This window comes from Alligator sinensis, unplaced genomic scaffold (assembly GCF_000455745.1).
Source record: "Alligator sinensis unplaced genomic scaffold, ASM45574v1 scaffold2531_1, whole genome shotgun sequence".
NCBI lineage: Eukaryota > Metazoa > Chordata > Crocodylia > Alligatoridae > Alligator > Alligator sinensis.
The window spans coordinates 1444-7509 of NW_005844099.1; the positions used below are offsets into that span (position 1 = coordinate 1444).

Consider the following 6066-nt stretch of genomic DNA (forward strand, 5'->3'; position numbering starts at 1 on the left):
AGTTACAAAATGTAGGGAACATTAAGGGACGATGACAGCCCATGCTTATATATATTTCTGAGACTTGAAGCCAGTTTGAACACACAGCCTTGTGCACATCCTGCCAGCCATTTGATTGCAATCTTCCCAGGTGACTTAGAGCCCCCACACAGCCAGCATCTTAAGCTCTATGTCCCTAGGAAAATTTAAATGCTATGGGATGACCTTTTTGACTTCTAATTTCTTGCTCAGCTGCCCATGGGTAAGGTTCAGGAACCGTCATTCATAAATTGATAGGATCTGGGGTTGTAATGATTCCCTTTTCCCAGGTCACATGGACTTGCAATGGACCTGCACCTCATGTGAACTGACATGGCCGCTTGGAGAAAGGAGCTGGAGCGGTTTATGGCAGTGTGACAGTGCACTGACAACTTCTCCACTTTCACAGACGTGGGAAATGTATGAGTGCTAGTGAGTGGCAGTGACAAGGTGTCGGCAAAAGCTCTGATAAAATACTTTTCCTGCCCACTTTTTCAATAAAATGCTGCAATTATACAATTTTTCTTTTTAATGTATCATGAAAAACATTGTCCTTTGGGAACCCTGATTTCTATCAGAAAACTCCTTTTCAACTGAAAATCAGGTGGACCTCTAAAATAATCAAGTAAAGGAGAATTGTGGCTCAGAAAATGGTGTTTTTTTCTGACACAGTCATTCCCTTTCCCTCCACAGGCATCCCTAAAGGCACTGTAGAGGATGACGTCCAATTGTACCGCGGTGACTGAGTTCCTGCTCCTGGGGTTCTCCGATGCCCTGGGATTGCAGATCTTGCACTTGGCCACTTTTCTAATAATATACCTGGCAGCCCTGTTTGGCAATCTCCTTGTTATCACGCTCATAGCTGTTGACAGCCACCTCCACACCTCCACACCGGATCCATCTCAGTCATTGTTCCCAAATCCATGGCCAATGCCATACTGAACAGCAGGCTGATTTCCTATTCTGGATGTATCACCCAAGTTTTTTTCTTCCTCTTCTTCATTACAGCAGACTTCGCCATCCTCACCATCATGGCTTACGACCGATACATCGCCATCTGCAAACCACTGTACTATGCTACAGTGACGAACAGGAGAGTTTGTCTGCAAATGGCAGCCGCGGGCTGTAGCGCTGCTCTTCTGTACTCTGCCCTGCACACGGGGAACACCTTTAGGCTGCCCTTCTGCCACTCCAACATCGTCAACCAGTTCTTCTGTGAAGTCCCCCAGCTCCTTAGGATTTCTTTCTCTGAGGTGTTTACTAGTGAAATTCAGATTCTTATCTTTGGTTCATGTTTAGGTCTTGGTTGCATTGTGTTTATATTTGTGTCTTATATTCAGATATTCACTACTGTACTGAGAATCCCCTCTGAGCAGGGCCAGCATAACGCAGTTTCCACCTGTCTTCCCCACCTCATTGTTGTCTCCTTGCTGGGTAGCACTGGGATGATTGCATATATGAAGCCCACATCTGGGTCCCCATCAGCTCTGGACCTCATGCTGTCTGTTCTCTATTCCATGATCCCTCCGATGATGAATCCGGTCATCTACAGCATGAGAAACAAGGACATCAAAGCAGCTCTGTGGAAACTGGTGAGATGGAGGTGGTTTATTCCAAAGAAAATGTCAGTTATTCTGCAGTGACTGAGGTTTTACAGACCATTTTTATAGAAACAGAGTTATTAATACAAATTAAATCCACCAATGTCAGTAGTGGAGCTTTATTAGAAACAATCAACTGAGTTATTAATACAGATTAATTGAACCAATGTCAGTTGTGCTTCTGTAGGTTTACACCATTTAAAATAGTTTATCTAATTTTAAGATTGTCTCACTGAACTACTTGGTCTCTAAGATACCACTCTGTCCTAGCTAATCTTCTTGTCTGTGTTAAATTTTATCTTTGATGCTGAGACTGTCATTTGTTAGAGAGGTATTGCAACACCTTGTACATACCTTCAATGTTTGTAAGATTCCCTCGTGGAGAAGATCACTGGATCTTTCTCTTTTCTGGATTAAAAAGTTTTCTTGAGGTTTGACTATTTGGGATCTGGAAGGAGGGTATGAGAAGGTTTAAAAGGGAGTGATAATGGTTTTTAGATAGTAGGTGTCAGTCATTACTCAGGTGCTGGGGCTTTCAGTCATGCTTTCCTTGAACGGGTTGTAAAAGAGCACTGAGGGTTTTCCTCCACACAGCGCTGAAGAGATGGAAATGATTTCCTGTAGGTGTATAAACACTAGAGCTCCTGTGCACGTCATGACTGCAGTGATGCTGGATTTTGGCTGTCCTTGTATTCCACTATAGGGAAGCTTTAGATAGGTAAACCTGGGGATGCTGGCATCTGATTTAAGTATATCAAGGCCAAATGATGTTCACGCTGCTAGTCCCTAAATCCTTTCAGGACCAGTAGCATCTACTTTCGCCTTCCCAACAAGCAGCCTATGCCAGTAACTCCAGTAATGAAAATAGTGTGGCCTTGTTTAGAATGGATGTGAAAGGAAACTCAATAGTGACCGCAATCTGTTACCGTACAACTGCATCAAAATTGGGATTTCTATTCCATGGGAGATCTTGCAAGGTATAAAATGAGTTTTTCTTTCAAACTGAAAAGAATAATCAATATTTCCCAGAATTTCCCAGCAAACAGCATCTTCCAAAAGAAAAAGATAGGAGAAAAATATCAGCTCAAGTTATTTACTAATGAGAGTTTAGGAAACTGTCCAGAACTGACACCTAAAAGGTAAATATTGGAAGTAATGAATAGGATTATTTTAAGTGATAGTGACTCTCACTGTTGGGCAATTTGAAGCCAGCTCGGTCAATGTGCTTTTCACACAAGAAACAGAAGCAAGAAGTCTGCATCGAGCCGAAAGGCAGAGAGGTGGCACAGTCTCCTTCCTTGGAGGTTCTTAAGACTGGACTAGACCAAGCCATGGTTGGCATGATCCAACTGGAGATGATTTTGCTTTTAGTTTTGCTTTTAGTTGGAGCTGGACTAGATGACCTCCCAAGGTTCCCTCCACCCCTAATTTTCTATGCTTCTATTATTGTATGAGAGGAGTGGTGTTGTAAAAATCTGAGGGATGTTTTCCCTGCACCTAATGCTGCTCTAAACCAATGACTAAACTTCGGGTCATAGAAAATTAGGGTTGGAATGGAGATCATCTTGTCCAACACACTCCTCAAAGCAGGACCTCTCTCAACTTGATCATCTCACTCAAGGCTTTGTATAGCGGGGTCTTAAAAACCACCAAGAATGGAGCTTCCACCACCTCTCTGTGTAGCCTGTTTCTGTGCGTTACTACCGTCCGGATAAGATTTTTTTTCCTAATCTAAACTGAACGAGAGACCACTTCTCCTTGTTCATTCATCTGCTACCATGGAGAACAATAGGACTCCATCGACTTTGTAACCACCTTTGAGGGAGTTGCAGGCTGCTTTTAAACATCATCTTGGTCTTCTCATGGCAAAATAAATAAGCCCTTTTCCTTCAACCTCTCGTTATACCTCATGTAACCTGGCCCCTTATCCATTTTTCCTGCCCTCCAGTAGACTCTCTCCAGTCTGCCTGCATCCTTTCAGTAGTGGGAGGCCCAAAGCTGGACACAGTACTCCAGATGTGCTCTCACCAGTGCCAAACATGGGGGAAGAATCACTTCCTTTGATCTTCTGGGTATGCTCCTGGTAAAGCAGCACAATTACCATTGGCCTTCTTTGCAACAAGGTTACAGCATTGGCTCATATTCACCTTCTGAGCCACTTTAACCCCTAGGTCCTGCTACTTAGCCAGTCAGTCCCCAAGCTCAGTATTCTGAAGCATTACACATACCATTTTCATTCCAAAATAATCTCTCTGGGTTTGTTGATACACACCTCATCACTGTGTTTCTCAAAGAGGCATATGGATAGCATCAGATCATCTCCACGAACTCATTTTTTTAGGCGCAAAATGTCATCAGCAGCTGACAAAGTCGTATACCTGGAGTGCTATATTTGGCAGCACCGTGCAACACAGTTTGCTGGCAAATGTTAAAGAGAAGAAAATAAGGCGCAATTTTAATTACATTCGGCAGATATTTTGCAGCAAAGAACTCTATTTTAGCAAATAAAGACATCTGGAGTCTAAATATTTTACCTTCTGTTTTCCTACTGTTTCTGGGTAGGAGGAAAGGACAGAATGTGTAGATGCTCGTGAACTGTCATAGACAGTTATTAAAGGCCTTGTGAAGGTGACGATATATCAAGTCCAGTGCTCTCTTTGCATGCACGGTGGCACTCATGTTGGTCGTGCGTGACTTGACCTTGGTGAACCCATGCTGACTGTTCCTAATCAGCTTTGTCTGCTCCAAGTCCTTAGCAAGGGAATCCTTGAGGACCTGCTCCATGATTATTTTACAGACTGAGGTGTGGCTGACCTGTGTGTAATTTCCCAGATCCTCCTGCTCCCCTTCTTCACTTTCTTGAAGTTGGGCAGTATTTTTGCCCTTTTCAAATATCTTGGACATGCCCCAGTCACCATGAGTTTTCAAAGATAAAGGTCAGTGGCTCTGTAGTCACACAGAGGGATTACTGGGACTCATCCAGCCCTCTGACTACTACCTCATGTAGCTCATCTGTGTGGACAAGAATGATACAGCCGGGGGTGATCCTGAGCAGAACAAATGGGATTACAGGGCTCTGGGTGCAATGGTGAAGGGTTAAGGGTCTCGGGTGGTGTTTTCCTTGATCTTCCCAGTCAAGGGGAAGGGCCCAGGCAGAAGCACATGCATCCTGCAGATCAATGCATGGCTGTGCAGATACTGTCTCCAGCAGGGCTTGGATTCAGTGACCATGGGATGTTGCACCAATAAAAAGATTGCAAGGCAGAGATGGGATCTCCCTGACAAAAAGAGAGAAGAGCATCTTTGGAGACAGGCTACCTAACCTAGTGAGGAGGGCTTTAAACTAGCTATGCCCTGGGATGGGAACCAAAGTTATGATGTAAATGTGGAAGTGGGTGAACTGGAGGAAGCACAAGCAGAAGGGGGAAAACAGGGGAAGCCTTCTAATTCTTCTTGAGAAAGTATGATAATCAGATAGTTATCTCACGTGTCTGTACATTACTGCATGGAGGCTGGGAAAGAAGTAAGGAGAACTGGAAGTCTTCACTCAGTCATGGCACTGTGACATGATTGGAATAACAGAGTCTTGGTGGGAGTTCACGTGACTGGAGCACTGTCATGGATGGGTACAAACTGCTCAAGGAGGCAGGCAGGAGAGAAGAGGAGGAGGAGTTTTACTATATGGTAAAGAGCCCTATCATTGCTCAGAGCTCCAGTATAAAACTAGAGACAAGGCCTGTTGAAAGTCTCTGTATTAGGGTTGGCAGAGATCAAGAAGGGGGTGATGTCATGGTGGGGGTCTGCTATAAACCACCAGGCCATGAACAGGAGGTGCATAATGTTTTCTTCAGACAGCTAAGAGAAGTTTCCTGATAACAATCCCTAGTTCTCACGAGGAACTTCTATCACCCTGACATCTGCTCGGAGGGCAATACGGTAGTACACAGACAATTTAGGAAGTTTTTGGAAAATGTTGCTGAGAACTTCCTGGAGCAAGGGTTGGAGAGACCAACTAGGGGCTGTGTTCTTCCTGATATGCCACTCAGAAACAGGGAAGAAGTGGTGAGGAATTTAGTAGAGGATGGCAACTGGGGCAGCAGTGCCTATGAGGTGATTGAGGGTGGGATCCTGAAAAAAAGAAAGATGTAGAGAGGTGAAATAGGGAAAACAGACTTTGACTCCATCAGGGACCTCCTGGCTGGATGCCGTGGGAGGCCAGTCTGAGTGCGAAGGAGCCCCAGAGAGCTGGCTTTGTTTTAAGGAAACCTTACTGAGGACACCGAAACAAACCATCCCAATGTACATGGAAGCTGGCAGGCATGGCAGAAGACCAGCATGCCTCAGCAGTGAACTCTTCAGCGTCCGCTAAAGGAAGCTGCAAGAAGAGGACACTTAGATCAATGACTAGGGAGGAGTATGAGAGTATTTCTCAGGCCTGCAGGGATGA

At 44.5% G+C, this 6066-nt stretch overlaps 1 pseudogene; it reads left to right on the forward strand.

The window, feature by feature from the left end:
- The first annotated feature begins 735 nt into the window (after positions 1-735).
- LOC106723465 lies at positions 736-1661 on the forward strand (annotated as a pseudogene).
- The last annotated feature ends 4405 nt before the right edge of the window (positions 1662-6066 follow it).